We start from the raw sequence: 18068 nt of genomic DNA, 5'->3' as shown, positions 1-18068 counted from the left end.
TATGGTATGGAGGGACCTTGACCATATCATTGTACCATAGACTATCACACTGGTCTATTACATCAATGAAATTATGTTAAATGAACCTAGTGAGCAGGCTAGAACCTAGTAGCAAGCATTCTGCATGATTTGATAAGACATATGCCTGCCAGAAGATGCAAGATAAACCCTGCAAAACTTCCAGGACCTGCACCGAGTTTCTAGGGGTGCAGTGGCCTAAGACATGTTAGGATATCCATTCAAATAAATGACAGGTAGTTGTGTTTTCTACCATTATAACAAAGAAGAAGGAAAAAATGTGTAGCAGGCCTTTTGGGGTTCTGGAGGCAACAAAATAAAGTATATTAGGGTGACCTGCTCTTATCTGTTTTCAGATAACTATAAGACTACATGTTTTGAGTGGGGCCCAGAGCAAACTGTCTTGCCAGTTGGGCCTTATGATTGGGCAGATCCAATGGTATTGGAAGTTCATGTGTTAGAGATGTTAAATGAAGCCTTGGGTAAGTTCCAATAGGGGAATTACAACATAAACCCTTTGGTTTTGGAGTAAGGATGTATCTGCCTCAGCCAACAACATTTTGTTTTGTTTCTTTGAAAAGCACCTCCTGATTTGCTCCTGCTACCTGGTAGAGACGGAACACCTGATCATGGGACATCAAGTGACCATGTGAATAATAAAACCACCCATCATGAACTGGTGTTATCTGATTCACCGAACCATACAACTGGATGAGCACAGAAGCAGTCTACTCCCTATGAGACTGGGACATGGCTACAATTAAACTAAATGAGCAGGTGACTCAGACTCCTATAGTCCCTGACTCTACTCCTTCAGCACTTCCTCCCAAACCCATATAAATTGGCTTCATGAGGAGTTCTTTCTGACCAATTAATGGAAGAGAAAAAAGCATGGGTCCTGTTTGTTCATGGAAGAATCTGCAGTGAGCTGGCAATAGCTGGATGTGAGTGGTCACTACACACCACCACCACTCATTAGTGGCCCTGACCCAGAATAGTAAAGGGAAATCCTTCCATAGGGAAGAATTTTAGGAGACATGGCCTGAGGTAAGGGTATACACTGGTTTGTTGTCAGCGGCTTATGAGTTGACAGGCTAGACAAAAACTTGGAGAGAACAAATTGGAAAGCTGGTTCCATTTATGAGGCCAGCTGGGATACAATAACCTGCAAATTGGGGATGCTGACCTAAAGAATTAAGTATATGCTTAAAATCAGTAATCAGTATCTGGTGCCACCTTTCCCAAAATGTATGCAGAGTGGAGATGAGAGTAGTCCCTCTATTTTCAGTATGACTAATTTTGTAAAAAAAAAAACAAACAACTGGTGGCATGTTTTCCAAACTTGGTGAAAAGCATAAAACTACAAATCCACAAAAGCTCAGTAAATCACAAGCAGAAAAATTGCAATGAAAGTCACACCTATGCATGTTACAGTCAAACTGATAAAACTAATTCAGAAAAACACTTAAAAGCATCCAGAGAAATTATACATTATACACAAGATGGGAGTTATATGAATTTTTTTAAAAGGATGCATAACATATAGAAAAATGCACAAATATAATTGTTCAGCATGACTTGCCACAAAGTGAAGATAACTATGTAATCACCACCCACATCAATAACTATGTCCCTTAGTCATTGCTCTTCTTCCTTCCCAAAGGTAATCATCATCCTGAATTCTAACACCAAAGATTAGGTTTGACAGTGGTTAACCTTTATATAAATTGAATACATGACAGTGGTTAACTTTTATATAAATTGAATAATGTATTCTTTAGTGTCTGGCTTTTATTTAACGTTGTGAGATTCATCCATGTTGTTACCTGGAGCAGTTGTTCATTCATTTTCATTGCTATACAGTATTCTACTTTATAAATATACCACATTTATTTATCCATTTTACTGTTGATAAACATCAGAGATGTTTCCTTTTTTTTTTTTTTTTTGCGTTACGCGGGCCTCTCACTGTTGTGGCCTCTCCCGTTGTGGAGCACAGGCTCCAGACAGGCAGGCTCAGCGGCCGTGGCTCACGGGCCCAGCCGCTGCGCGGCATGTGGGATCTTCCTGGACCGGGGCACGAACCCGTGTCCCCTGCATCGGCAGGCGGACTCTCAACCACTGCGCCACCAGGGAAGCCCCGATGTTTCCATTTTTGGGCTACTAGGAGGAGAGCTGCTGTGAACATTGTTGTGTATGTCTTTGGGTGTACATACGTATGCATTTGTGTTGGGTTCTTTTATTATGCCTAATAAACCACTTGAGGAATTTTTTGGTCCCTGAAACTTCAGACTTAGTGGTTTTGGAGGTTTTAGTACTCAAGGGAGGAATGCTTCCTAGGAAACATGGTTTCAGTGAATTAGAAGTGGACAGTGCTTGCTGGCAGGTTTGGGCTTTTTCTATCACTAATCAACAGAGAGAGGAGGGAGGGGATCACTACTGCCAAGGGTGAAAGATTCCTTTTAACAGGGGGAAATTGGATTGCTGCTACACAGTGGAGTAAGTAGGACTATATATGGAATGTATGATATTCACCAAGATTGCTTCTTAGTATTTTCTTGGCTGATAGTCCAATAAGAAAACTAGAGAACCCAAAAAGGACCTCCACTAAGATTCATCTTATACGAATGAATGTTTGGGTCGCCACACGTGGTAAAGAACTCCATTCAATTTAGGTGCAAGCTGAGTGGGAGAAACCTAGAATGGGTGGTGAAAGAAAGCAGCTATGCTTATGAACCTAGTCCTCATGACCAGCTAAAACACAGGTTTTATGAAACTATGATTATGTTTTGTTACTTGTTTCTTTTCTCCCCTACCAAGTATGAAAAATTCTGGGGTGGATAATGTTTTTGGCTTCCGATGAGAGTATGACTGAATTGACACCCCATGATCACATTGTAGCTGATGGAAGGAGACTGTGGTGGAAAAGAGTGAGATGAGCATTTATATTCCTCCTGGCTCCTGCCATTAGAGGTTGCCTTGAACTGGATGTGTACCTTGACCAAAGGTCATTGCCTCTCTCACGATGAACTCTTCACAGTTCTCTCTCCTTCGAGACTGCTTAACTTCTTCTGTCTCTTGGAGATTAAGGGAGGTATAGTTCTCCTGCTGTTAGCCCTGGGTTACAGAACTATCCTTGTAATTCTCATATCCTATACACAAATTTGTAATTAGTCCCTCTCTTTAAAAAAAAGAAACAAAACAGCTTCCTTAAATGATCTTGAGTGCGTCATTTTTTTAAAATTTATTTTATTTGGTTGTGCCGGGTCTTAGTTGTGGCAGGCAGGCTCCTTAGTTGTGGCATGCGAACTCTTAGTTGCGGCATGCATGCGGGATCTAGTCCCCTGACCAGAGATAGAACCCCGCCCTCCTGCATTGGGAGCGTGGAGTCTTAACCACTGTGCCACCAGGGAAGTCCCTTGAGTGTATCATTTGTTTCCTGTTAGGACTCTTGACACATGAGTTTTTTATCCTTGTATTGCTTCTTGCCTAAAATCTACTTCGATATTAGCATAGCGACAGTCTTTGTTCGTTTTTGCATATTTTTCCACTTTAAACTTTCTGCATTCTAATATTTAAGGGTTGTCTCTTGAAAACAGGTTAAAGGTGTATCTTTATAAATCCAAGGCAACAGTCTTGACTTTTAATTGGGGTAATCAATTTACACTTAATGTAATTACTGATACATCGGGCTTTAAAGCTGCTATCCTACTGTTTCTTGTCTCCCCTGTTCTTCACTCTTTTTTCTCTACTTTCTTTATCCTTTGGGATAGATCAGGTTTTTTTATTCCACCTTTTCCTTTTGATTGGCTTCTTAGCTATATGTTCTTTTACTATTCTTTAATTAATTACTCTAGAAATTAGAATGTGCATACTGGACATCTAAAAGTCTAGTATATACTAGTACTTTATCCACTTCCAAGACAGTGTGAACACCTTAGACCACTTTATCCTCTCCTCTCAATTTATGTGGTGTTAATGTTTTAAATCTGTATGTTTTTAACACCACAGTATATCAGCATTGTTTTGTAAAATTAATATTCATTGAGATTTACCCATGTATTTTCTTTTTCATTGTTCTTCATCCCTTTCAGAGCTTCCATCTGAGATCATTTCTCTCTGCTCGAAGGCTGCTCTTTCCTCCAAGGCAGAGATGCTGGTGACAAATTCTCATTTTCTGTTTGTTTGAAAATACCTTTATATTGTCTTAACTTTTGAAAGTTATATTATCTGAGTATGAATTCTAAGTTGGCAACATTTTATTTTATTTTACTCTGAAGATAGCACCATTTGGTTGCAAAGCAGCTGTCTTATTGTCATTCATTTGATACAATACTTTGTTTCTTACCTATGGATGCTCAACACTTCCTCTCTCTGGTTTTCAGCAGTTTTAATATGAAGTGCTTAGGTATTGTTTTCTTTGCCTTTTCCTTAAGGTTTATAGTGCTTCTTGAATCTGAGGCATGATGCTTTTTGTTTGAGACATCTCTTCCAGTATCACTTTGTTACAGTCTCTCATGCTTTTCCTTCTGGGTCTTAATTATACCTACATTTGGGACTTCCCTGGTGGCGCAGTGGTTAAGAATCCACCTGTCAATGCAGGGGACACGGGTTTGAGCTCTGGTTCGGGAGGATCCCACATGCCGTGGAGCAGCTAAGCCTGTGCACCACAACTACTGAAGCCCATGCGCCTAGAGCCCATGCTCTGCAACAAGAGAAGCCACCGCAATGGGAAGCCCATGCACCACAACGAAGAGTAGCCCCTGCTCGCCGCAACTAGAAAAAGCCTGCATGCAGCAACGAAGACCCAATGCAGCCAAAAATTTAAAAAAAAAAAAAATTAAACCTACGTTAGACTTTTTTACTCTATCTCTTCTACTTTTTAAATTTTTTCCATTTTTCATCCTTTAATCTCTTTGTTAATCTGTGTGCATATTTTCTTCTGAATTTTCTTCCAATTCTCCAATTTTGTCTTCAGCTCTGTGTAATTGGCTATTAAATGCATTCACTGGGTTTTTAATTTGTTATATCTTTCAATAATAGAATTCCATTTGGTTTTGTTTCCATTCTCTACAATCATTCTTAGTCCTATATTTTAAGTTCCTAAACATATTAATCATAGTATATATGTTTTTTTTCTTTTAGCCACGCCACGTGGCTTGTGGAATCTCAGTTCCCTGACCAGGGATTGAACCCGAGCCACTGCAGTGAAAAATGCCGAGCCCTAACCACTGGACTGCCAGGGAATTCCCTAATCGTAGTATTTTGAAGTCTTCATTTCATAATCCCTGTGGGTCCTGTTTCTGTGGTTGCTTCTCTGTCTTGTCATATCGTCTCATACAGCTGATTATGGTTTTCTGTGTACAGGATATTACATATAAAATATTGTATAGATATTTTGACGCTCTGGATAGCATTACTTTCTTTTAGAGAGGATTTCTTTTACTTCAGTTAGGCAGCTAGGGCCATTAGTACCCTCAGATCACTACAATCCAGTTGGGACCTGAGATGATTCAGTCCCTGCCAGTTCCAATCTATTTTCAGTTCACTCTGACTCCTAGGGTACAGCACATTAGAATCTCAACAGTAAGACTGAGGTGTTTATCTCTTTCTTGGTGAGCCCAACTCTAGTTTTTCTCCCTTTCCACCCACACCTAGGCCTGTGAACTTGAAAAAGCTCTGTTCACCTTCTTAGCTGCTTTTGGAAGAGACAGATGCCTCCAGCAGAGATGCTACAAGCATCTCCAACCTGTCTTCATCTACTAGAACTTGGCCCTGAAATCCTCACCATTTTGGTAGCTTTCCAGTGCCTTTAAACAGATGTATTTTTTTTGTTTTGGCTCAGCTTTTCTAGTTGTTCTCAGCAGAAGCATGATCAAAACCATCTAGTTCTTCGTTACCAGAAGTGGAACTGAAGAGGACTCTTTTTTTTTTAAACTGAGGTATAGCTGATGTACAATATTATATCAGTTTCAGGTGTACAACATAGTGATTCACAATTTTTAAAGGTTATATTCAATTTATAGTTATTATAAAATATTGGCTATATTCCCTGTGCTGTACAATACATCCTTGTAGCTTATTTTATACATAGTCATTTGTACCTCTTAATCCCCTGCTCCTATCTTGCCCCTCGCCCTACTTCTCTCCCCTCTGGTAACCACTAGTTTGTTCTCTATACCTGTGAGTCTGTTTCTTTTTTGTTATATTCACTAGTTTAATTTTTCAGATTCCACATATGAGTGAAATCATACAGTATTTGTCTTTCTCTAACTTACTTCACTGAGTAGTACCCTCCAAGTCCAAACCATGTTGTTGCAAATGGCAAGATTTCATTCTTTTTGTGGCTGAGTAGTATTCCAGTGTATATATATGTAACACATCTCCTTTATCCATTCATCCACTGATGGACACTTAGGTTGCAAGGACTCTTTTTATTTAATGTCAAAAATTTTACCAGGTGCTCCCTACCCGCTCTCCATCAAAACACACAGGTAGTAGTTGTACATATATTTAGTCTGTAGATAAAAGAATGTTGACATTAGAATCACAGGACTTGTAATTACTGGTCCTGTCAACTTGGGCAAGTCATTTAACCTCTTATTCTGCTTCCTGTTCACATGCCAGTCACCTTGTAGGCTCTTCAACAGAATGATGAAATGTTAATAACTTCTGCTTAACTCAGAGTGGTTATGCAAATACAATGATGAAAATATTTTAAACTGTATGTTATAAAATATAAGGTCTAAATATGTATTTGAAGGCCCACAGTAGAGACTGGTAAGGGTGAAAGAAAAAATATTACTCTGATATTGAATCTTGGACACTAGAAAATATATTCATCTAAATAGGTCAGAAGAGGAGTTGATTTTGGAAATAAGGAAAAGGTTAGTAAGAAAATAATGATTCACTTAATTTTAATTGTGGAAATGTTCATCAGGTGGTTCTCTGTTAGTTTGTTAGTTTCATATATTATTAGGTATTTTTCATATGAGATCATTTCATTCAATCTCCTTCATAAAAATTTAAGTTCCTAGAGAGAGAAGGAAGTTATCTCCTTGGGAATTTATATTACCTCCTCATTTAAAAACAAAACAAAACAAAACGTTTGTACCTACTGATTAATTTGATAAAATTTTTGTCCAGTTTATTGGTAAAATTATTATACAGGACATTGACTGGTTTAAGGATTATTTGTTTGGTCCCTCTAATACCAAACTGTTACTCTTTATGTACATTACTCTAAAAAGTTGTCACTACCAGTACCTTAAGGTCGTAGTACCTTTACCATAATCCAGGCAAACATTTTCTTTAACTTCTATATGAATTCCATGTGAGACATTAAAAAATGTCTTATTGAAAGTCATATGCATGTTTTTTGTTTTTTTTTTTGTGGTACGCTGGCCTCTCACTGTTGTGGCCTCTCCCATTGCAGAGCACAGGCTCAGCGGCCATGGCTCACGGGCCTAGCCGCTCCGTGGCATGTGGGATCCTCCCAGACCGGGGCACGAACCCGTGTCCCCTGCATCGGCAGGCGGACTCTCAACCACTGTGCCACCAGGGAAGCCCTGTTTTATATTTTAAATGTATATGCCTTTCATTTAGATCCTGAAATTTAAGATGGTTTCTATTCCTTCTGAAATTCTTCATTTCTCCTTGTACTTTTTTTTAATTGGAGTATCGTTGATTTACAGTGTTGTTAGTTTCAGGTGTACAGCAAACTGAATCAGTTATACATTTACGTATATCCACTCTTTTCTAGATTCCTTCCCCATATAGGCCATTACAGAGTGCTGAGTAGAGTTCCCTGTGCTATACAGTAGGTCCTTGTTAGTTACCTGTTTTATGTATAGTAGTGTGTATATGTCAACCCCAATCTCCCAAGTTATCCCATCCCCCTTCTCCTAGTACTTTAAAAAAATTAATTGTAATGGACACTCAACCATATCAGTCACTTTATCTTTTGGACTAATAGTTTGTCCCCCCCAGTTTGATTATCTCTAGACTGCTGTACTGTGTTACCAAATGGGTAACTTTAAATTCCCAATAACATCCAGCATCTTTTTTAAGTTTGTACTTCCTCTTGTATCATGGTTTGCTCCTTCTCATTTTAGTCTAGTTTCCCTTATTCCTACATGAATAGAAATTTGGTTATATAGAGCTGTTTGCCTTTCCTACTTTTTTGCCCATTACAATTTTCTGTATTTAACATCCTTTCTAGTTCTACTCCAAAAAAGTACTTTATGTATTTTTAAATTTGGGATCACAAAAATAATGTATTAGCACCCTCCCTTATCCAGTACTTAGACTTTGGCATTCTCAACCTTAGGGAACTTGGAAGTAAGAAAAAAACTGAGCAGCAAGGAAAACAGGTGTTATAACCTTCATTCTGTAGCAGAAATATTGATCTGTTCTTGAGGAATTAAGTGTTTCACAAAGGTGAATTCTCTGTGTAACTGAAGCTTCAATTATTCATCATGGACAGTAAGTTAGTGTAGTTCAAAGGGCTTTGTCTTTACTGGTATGCCGGTAAATTTAACAACTCCCTCCAGGAGGGGGGAAAGTTCTGATTGTAATGTTTGCAAATTTCTCTGGGGTAAATACTCCCACTGTGACCCACTTCAAGCTACTACAGGACATCACTGAACACAGAGTTGGAAAGAGGCGTATACTGTCAAATAATAATACTTCCACCATGTGGACACAATAGACATACTCATAAAAATGTGGATAATAATAAAACAGCAAAATAACTAGGAAATGAGTTTCAAGTATTTATTATTAAGTCCTATATTGGATCTTACTGTAACTTTCAGTTTATACAATTATTTTCTAATAAAGGCTATGTTTAACAGTCAGCTTGCAAAATTCCTAAAAATTTTAAAATTGGCACTCATAAGGCAGCATAAGCCAGCTCTAGCATACTATGGCCTACACTCTTAGTTGTGGAAGTAACAAGGAATAAGCAATATGAGTTGAGGTGGTTCTGCTAGCTAATGATAAAAAACAAATACTCGGATTCATATAGTCAACCCTTAAATTCCACCATCTCACAAAGTAAAGTCCTTCATGCCTTTTTCATATTCCTCCATGTATATATTACCTTGTTATGACTTTACTTTTAAAATCATTTAAGGCTGCTGTACATGTTTAATCTGTGTTGCCTGTAAATAAATAGTGACAAAGGGAACCCAACAAGGAATGGGCAAAAAAATATAGACAGCATAGCACAGGGAGATCAGCTCGGTGCTTTGCAATGACCTAGAGGGGTGGGATAGGGAGGATGAGAAGGAGGCTCAAGAGGGAGGGGATATGGGGACATATGTGTGCATATGGCTGATTCGCTTTGGTGTACAACAGCATCTAACACAGTATTGTGAAGCAATTATACTCCAATAAAGATCTATTTTTAAAAAAAAGCAAAGGGAAAAGGCATAAAAATTAGAAATAAATAAAACTGTCATTATTCACCGATAAAAAATATATAGACAGACATTTCTTCAAAGAAGATACATGGATGGCAAAGCAGCACGTGAAAGGATGCTGAAAAGAAAAATGAAAAAAAAAAGGATGCTGAACATCATTAGTCACTAGGGAAATGCAAACTAAAAGGACAATGAGATACTACTACATTCCTATTAGAATGGCTACGACTGAAGACTAATCATAAGAAGTCAGGAGGAACTGGAACTCTCATACACAGCTGGTAGGAATGTAAAAAGGTACGACCACCTGGGAAAAGAGTTTGGCAGTTTCTTAAAAAGTTAAACATATGCCTACTATATGATCCAGCCATTCCACTTCTAGCTATTTACTCGAGAAATGAAAGCGTTATGTCCATACAGTCATACAACAATGTTCACAGCAGCTGTATTCATAATAGAAACTGCAAACAATCCCAATGTCCACTGACATGTGAATGGATGAAGAAATTGTGGCATATCCATAAAACAAAATACTACTCAGCAATTTAAAAAAAATGAACTATTAAGAGACACAACATAGGTAAATCTCAAAACAATTACACTGAGTGAAAAAAGCCAGACAAGAAAATAGGGCATACTGTATGATTCTTTTTAAATAAAATTCTAGAAAATACTAACTAATCAATGGTGGCAGAAAACACATCAGTGGTTTCCTGTGGATGAGGGGAGAGAGGGATAGGAACAAGAGAAAGTTTACAAAGGTGCACAAGGACACTTGTGGTGATGGATACATTCATTATCTTGATTTTGGTGATAGTTTCATGGGTATATACGTATGTCAACTTATCAAATTGTATACTTTATGTGCAATTTATTGTATGTCAATTATATTTCAATAAAGCTATTTAAAAAACAAAATCTACTGTGGTATGACCAGGAGAAATGAGTAAAAGGTAACTGCTTTGTTCTGGATAACTCAGTTCCATCTTTCAGGGTAAAACTGTATAGGTTCTTTGGGCAACCCTAAGCACGCTGCTGTTGTCTTTAGCACATGCCTGCTGTTAGGCCAGATTCTCTTCATCTGAGTGCCTGTCTTTACATTTATCCCTAATAAATTTCATATTATTTGTTTTACATGTGACTATTATTCTTATAACAAGGCTTCAGTATTAATATTCATTAGACCTTTGGTTTTTCAGACTGTGTTTAATGAACACTAGGGGTACCCACAGAACCATCTGAGGTATCCTGAGTGGAAGTGGGGATTGGAGATGGAAGGAAAGTGATAAAGAATCTGAGTGGGCAAGGCTTCAGCTTCCAACCCAGGCAACTTCTTAGATTTACAGACTTAAGGACTCCTGGGGAAAAAACAAAGTATGAAAACTATGTAAATTTTATCCACAAGCCAAGCTCAGAGCTTGATGCACAGTAGGTGCTCAATAAATATCTGCTAGATGAATCATAATTAAATGTAAAATGCCTCTCACTTCTTTCCGCACTCCCTGTCTTTCTCATTTGGCATAAAAACTTTTACTCTGTCATTTGAGTTTCTTGAGATGGGAACATTAAGTTTTGAGAAGAGCTGTTGATCTTACACTTTAAAAAAAGTACCAACATAAGGTACTAAAGTATACCATTTTTTAAAATCACTGATTTATATATATATATATATATACACATACACACACATAAATATATTCACACATTGATTATCAATACAAGCCTGTAAGCATGTAGTAACAAATCCTATGGGCATTAAACACACATGTGAAAAGTTCTTAAGGCTAAGGGAAAACAAGTATACAACCACATGGAAAATTGCCCCGACAAATTCATGATCTTCTACCTTAGGCCCTTAACAAGGACTTTCTTTCCTTTCTTTAGTTAGTTCTTCAGCTTCCCTCTTCAGTGATTCCACATTTACTTCCTTTTCTCATGCCCAACTCATTGTCATCCATAGCACTCCTTCCTATTTTACTAAGAAAGGTGAGAACATTGAGTATTAATGGTCAACCTCCTGCCTCCTCCCACCTAGAATTTATCTTCATTTTTACCCATTCTAATCTTCCCTCTAGTCCCTGGTAAGTTTACCCCTTGTACAAAATCAAATACTTTTTGACCTACAGTCACATCTTGTGAAGAAACTGGCTCCATTGATTGATATCTCTATTCTGTATCTCATCTCTCTCATGACTCCTGCTAGACTATAATCGTACTCAAATCTCTCCCATTCTAAAAAAAAGTATCTCCGTTGAGTTCCTTTAAGCTAATACCCTACCTTCTAATTTCTTATCATAGCCAAGCTCTCCATTTTTTTCTCTTTCCATTCACTCCCGGACCTACTTAAACTGTCAAAACCACTTCACTCAGTGACAGATGACTCAATAACAAATCTTAGTTGACAAATTTCTAATCCCTAGTATATTTGAACCTTCTATACCATTTGACACTTGATATTTTCAGTAGGTGGTCAAATATATTTTGGATGCGTAAAGTCGGAATCAATGGAGGAGTCACAAGGTCAGACTCAACAAATTCAACTTTAGGTATATGACAAAGGATTTTTATAACCTCTACATCAGTGTTTCTCAAACCAGAATCTTTGAATTCTTTACCAGATATTTTTCCTCATGTTGATTTATTTCATTAATCTATAGTAATTAATATAGTCCAGATCACCTTGATTCCCACTTACAACTAAGCACTGCCATGTGATTCCAGAGCCTGTGTTGTGTTTAGGTTGATGACCTTGTTGGCACCATGTAACAGTACTTTGTCTTAGGCAAATGAGAACAGAAATAGATAACAATTGCTTATTTCTGGCCATGTGAAAGCTAAATGACATCAGTGAAAGAATGAACAAAGGTCTCCTAAAGGTTCTGTAGAGAAGGCTGGTCATTACATATGGAACACAGCAGTTAGTATAGACGTGCCAAATTTAAAAGTACCTAAACTGCAGTAGTCAGCTCTGTATTTGTTTCAAGAGGCAATTTGTAAAAAATAAAATAAAAATCAAGTAGCACACAGATATTAATTTTATTAGTTCACATTTTTCCACATTTAATATATAAACTTTAGTTTTATAGTTCTTTAAGAGTTAAGAGCTTAAGGAGTTTATACCAAGTTTATAAGTATATTTTGCTTTATTGTTTTTGCAATTTTATTATAGTTTATCGTCATGTTTTGTGTGTGTGTGTCTGTGTGCATATATATGATTTTATTATAACATTCTGATAAATAACTGGAGGGGTAGCCTCAAAAAATTTTTTTTCTTAAGGTCAGCTCTACCCATTAAATACACTAAATATACCTCCTGTATTATGGGTCTTTAGTGCAATTACTGCAACTATTTTAGGTCTTTCTCACAATCACAACTCATCCAGATTATTTCAGTAGCATCTCAAGTGGTCTCTTTACCTGTACATACACTTCTGTTACATCTTCCACATTGCTATCATAGTTATCTTTTCATGATTAAAATCTGATCATGACTTTATGCTAAAAATTCAATTCGCTCATCCCATACCCTTCAGAATAAAATCTGAGCTCATTAACATGGCTTGTTAATAAGGCCCTCAAGATATCCAGCCTTGTCTTTCAATATTTTGTCTCTTTTCTCATTCATCCCCCCCACCCCCTACACACACACACACACACACACACACACACCACCACCACCACCACTACTATTACTACTACTACTACTACTACTACAGCCGAAGTACCTTCTAAAGTTCCAAAGTACCTTGGAAACTTACTTTCCAAAGTAAGTTTTGGAGACTTGTTATTTCTAAAACTTACCTGGTCAAGTTCTCTGAAACTGTGCATGTTGTTCTGCCTAGGAGCATTTCTCCCTTTTCTTTTTCCTGGTATGCCCTTTTTTTCATTTGTTTAAATACAACTCCCTTTTGCAGATAACCCCCCCCCCACTGGTGAATTGGGCACATGAATATTACTCTATGCATGCATTTATGTCATTGAACACACTCTATGGTGACTGTCTGATACTTAATGGTCTCCCCAGTTAAAAATTTTTCCTCAAGGTGACATCTGACTTTCATCTATGTATCTTCAGCATCTAGCTCAGTGCCTAGCACATACTAAGCATTCAATATTTTTTTTAAAATGAACACTTAAAAAGATGGGAGTGATTATATCAACAGATCTCTACTACATTAACATCCTTCGGCCTAAACCTGAAGACACCGCTTAGCCTAGTCAGACCTAAATATTGTTGACTGACACACTGTATAACTTTCCTTAACTTACATCAAAAGCAGTCCCATAATGTAAATCCACGTTTTTTTAAACTGTAAATAAGGAAGTTTTTCAGAAGGCAAAATGAACTATTATATATATGAACATGTTACAGTGACTAGATTTTAAGCCAGCAAGTACAAAAAAGGCAACTAAGTTATGTAAAACTGAACCACCATAAGGGTGGTATCCTGAATTCTGTTCTCTAAAGTAGGAGACCTTGTAGTAGTTGAGTAAAGAGGAAGAAAAAAAGGATTCCTCTTCACTTCCAGTTCCCCCAAGGACAGTCCACCTTTGACATTTTCCTTCCCACTTATTTCTGCACACCTCTTCATCTAGTCTCCAATGTCCTTACCTTGCCTTTTGTCCCTACTTACAGCCCTGTCTGAGCCAGGGGTACGCATTTAGCCCTACCCCTAAAATGCTCCAGGGTAATCTTCCCTTTCTCTCCATTAGTGCAGAATAGAAAGAAGGAAAACAAGACAAAGCTAAATTCACACAAATCTGCAAATATCTACTTATATCAACTCTTGGCCTTTTTGTCTAAATTACTGTTGGAGAATTGAATTTCAAGTATTGTAGCACCCAGGGTTCTATTTTGAATAGGTCTTTTTATAAGATGTGGAATCCGTATCATACTGTTCTTACTGGGTATATATAATAAAGCACATTCACTTAATCATTAACTTTGAGATTTAATATGTTTTGATGATGGGATATCGCTGAAACTGTCACACTTCTTCAACACCAAATGAGCCAAATTCTTAAAATTTTTTTTAGATGTAGTGGAATGTTTCTTAGTAAGTTTCATTCTTTCTTATGTGCCATGTGCTAAAATCAGTACTTCTTGCAATGAAAAAAATCAACAGGTACTAGATAGTATTAAAAACTAAAAGCCTCACATAAGTTGCTCCATTAAGCCACTTAGATACTATATAGATCTGATTCTTTAGAACCACTGTGTACAACATTCCTATAATCACACCTAACTTAAAATTCTCTAATAGAAGAATTTTAAATTTATCATCACTATCTTACTAAAGAATTCTCACCTACATTTAAATAATCAAATTCAATATGGGTAAAATAATGATCATTTCTGGTCTAAATCACACCACACCTCTGTTTACTTTAGACTTTTTAGATTGTTACTGAAACAAGAAAGATTATAATTATTGTTGGTAAGTAATTTTAATTTGAATTCCTTACTTTTAGTTAAGTACTTTTAAAGTTAATTCATATTTCGGGACCCAAAAAATAGAGGCCAACCCAGTGGCTCAGCCCACACCACAAATCTAAATCTACGTCAGCCTGCAATTACATGACACACCTGTCAAGGAAATCTAACATATACCAATCACAATCCTCCAACTCAGCTTAACTATTAACTAGCTCACCTGACCCTAGAAAACAGGACCTGCTGGCCTTACAAGGAAATCCCCGACCTCCTAGGCAGTCATGCCCTGTTTTGGCACTGAAGCTTCTAAGGCTCTAAAACTCACGCTTGCCCAAAATCCCTGGGGAAGGGAAAGAGTGTTGCACTGATTATGAGACACTGTACAATGTCAATCCACAGATTGTTTTCCCTTGAATAAAGGGCATCAAACTCATTACTAAATTGTTTTAGTTTTGTCATTTGACAGCACCTAACCCTCAAATTCCTTATCTAGATGATCTACCCCCAATTTTCAAACTACTTGATTTTTATTGGAAATTTTAAAGAAATTTTTCTATATTTAGAGTATGCCAAAATCAGATGTATTCTATTTCTGATCATAATCATGAACTTTAATTTTCAATAAAATATAATGCTTTTTTTTTGGCCCAGCCACGTGGCATGCAGGGTGCGGATCTTAGTTCCCCAACCGGGAATGGAACCCTCGTCCCCTGCTTTGGGAGCATGGAGTCTTAACCACTGGACTGCCAGGGAAGTCCCAATATAATGCTGTTTAAAATTAATTTTAATCACTATGTTTTACAAAGCAAATAACATTGATGAAAATATCTCCAAATTTAAGACTAACTGACAGCAAATGCTTATTATGTTAAAACCAAATCTAAATTACATTGTTGTTTGTACTGAAGGAAAAACCTTGCTGGATGTAAATTTTTTACATTTTAAAAGGATGAAAAAAAAAAGGATGCCATCTTATCATCAGTAACCAGAAAAGTATGAGATATTGAAAATATTTAGTAGTAAGTTTCCAGGCTGATCTCACATTTTAATTCTAATTCATTAGTTTTTTTAAATCTAGGGCTTCCCTGGTGGCCCAGTGGTTGAGGGTCCACCTGCCAATGCAGGGGACAGGGTTTCGACCCCTGGTCCAGGAGGATCCCACACGCCGCGGAGCGGCTGGGCCCGTGTGCCACAATTACGGAGCCCATGCGCCCCCGGGTGGGGGGGGGAAGGGGGAGGAGGGAAGGAGCGGGAGAGGGAGGGGGCCGGGGCCGCCGCCATGAGAGGTCCGCGCACCGTGGCAGAGAGTGGCCCCCCGCCATTTCATCACCTTCCCCCCAAAAAGACCACATACTCATTAGCAGTCACTCCCCATTTTCCCTGCCCCTAGTCGCGGGTAACCAGTAATCTACTAGTCATTTCATATGAATGGAATCATACAGTACGTGGCCTTTTGTGTCTGGCTTTTTTCACTTAGCAGAATATTTTCAAGCTTCAAGATACATGTTGCAGCAGTATCAGTGTTTTGTTCTTTCTTATTAACCAATACTATTCCATCATATGGATATACCACATTTTATTTATCCATTTATTAGCTGATGGACATTTGGGTTGTTTCTACTTTTTGGCTATTATGAATAATACTCTGAACAGTCATGTATACAAGTTTTTACATTGAAAATGCTCAGATTTATTTTTAGCTTTAACATTTGGGCGTGGTTCATTATGTGCCAAAAACCACCTCAAGGTCAAAATGATGTTCTCAGTATGAAATAAAGTAGTTTCCTAAACCACACTCGTCTTGATCATTAAAATGAAATTCTGAAGTGGTAAGGTATAAAGACTAATTTGATTTTTTTTTTATTTTATTTTATTTTTGCAGTACACGGGCCTCTCACTGTTGTGGCCTCTCCCGTTGCGGAGCACAGGCTCCGGACGCACAGGCTCAGCGGCCATGGCTCACGGGCCTAGCTGCTCTGCGGCATGTGGGATCTTCCCGGACGGGGGCATCGGCAGGGGGACTCTCAACCACTGCGCCACCAGGGAAGCCCAACTAATTTGATTTTTATGCAAATAATATGAAAAACGTTTGGTTGAGTTGGGTTCCATATTTCCTATTCCAAGTGAATTTGTAAACATGCATTTTGTATATTCATAGTTTTATATTAAATCTGGACCGTAGCATTTATAATGTAATTAAATTAATAAAATGGCATAAACTGTGTTAGAGCCAGTGTCCTTAGCAAGTTATAAAATTCTGTAACAACGTAAGTCATAATGGCCATCATTAAAAAGTCTACAAATAGCAAATGCTGGAGAGGGTGTGGAGAAAAGGGGAACCCTCCTACACTGTTGGTGGGAATGTAAATTGGTGCAGCCACTGGAAAACAGTATGGAGGTTCCTTAAAAAGCTAAAGTAGAGCTGCCATATGATCCAGCAATCCCACTACTGTGCATATACCCAGGGAAAACTATAATTTGAAAAGATACATACACCCCAGTGTTCACAGCAGCGGTATTTACAATAGCCAATATATGGAAGCAACCTAAATGTCCATCGACAGATGAATGGATAAAGAAGATGTGGTATATACACACAATGGAATACTACTCAGCCATTAAAAAGAATGAAATAATGCCATTTGAAGCAACATGGATGGACCCAGAGATTATCATACTAAGTGAAGTAAGAAAAAGACAAATACCATATGATATCACTTATATGTAGAATCTAAAATATGACGCAAATGAAGTTATTTACAAAACAGAAACACAGACACAGAAAACAAACTTATGGTTACCAAAGGGGAAAGGTGGTGGGGGAGGGATAAATTAGGAGTTTGGGATTAGCAGACAGACTACTATATACGAAATAGATAAAGAACAAGTTCCTACCGTACAGCACAGGGAACTATATTCAATATCCTGAAATAAACCGTAATGAAAAGGAGTGTGTATATAGATGTATAACTGAATCACTTTGCTGTACACCAGAAACTAACACAACACTGTAAATCTACTATACTTCAATAAGAAGAAAAAATTCTGTGACAAAGTTACAAAGATCTAAAAATATAGCTGTAATATTAATAACATAAGTATATGTACTAGTCTACGCTAACGATGTTTATTCACAAGTACGTTTTAATTAACCCCTGTACTCACATTACAATAATGTAGCTTCACTGATG

General features: G+C 37.6%; 2 long non-coding RNA genes across 2 annotated transcripts in view; one reads left to right on the top strand and one right to left on the bottom strand.

Annotated features, from left to right (window-relative positions):
• The window catches only part of LOC117195880 (uncharacterized), a 35491-nt gene extending 18390 nt beyond the window's left edge, over nt 1-17101 (top strand). Inside the window, exons 3-4 of the long non-coding RNA XR_004475773.2 lie at nt 600-5960; nt 16760-17101. This is a non-coding gene — a long non-coding RNA (uncharacterized LOC117195880). The remainder of the gene's footprint in view (nt 1-599; nt 5961-16759) is intronic.
• The window catches only part of LOC125964171 (uncharacterized), a 29238-nt gene that overhangs the window by 7880 nt on the left and 3290 nt on the right, over nt 1-18068 (bottom strand). The window lies entirely within an intron of this gene.

This window comes from Orcinus orca, chromosome 4, assembly GCF_937001465.1.
Source record: "Orcinus orca chromosome 4, mOrcOrc1.1, whole genome shotgun sequence".
NCBI lineage: Eukaryota > Metazoa > Chordata > Mammalia > Artiodactyla > Delphinidae > Orcinus > Orcinus orca.
The sequence above is the reverse complement of the archived record's forward strand: the minus strand, read 5'-3'. Positions and strand labels throughout refer to the sequence as shown.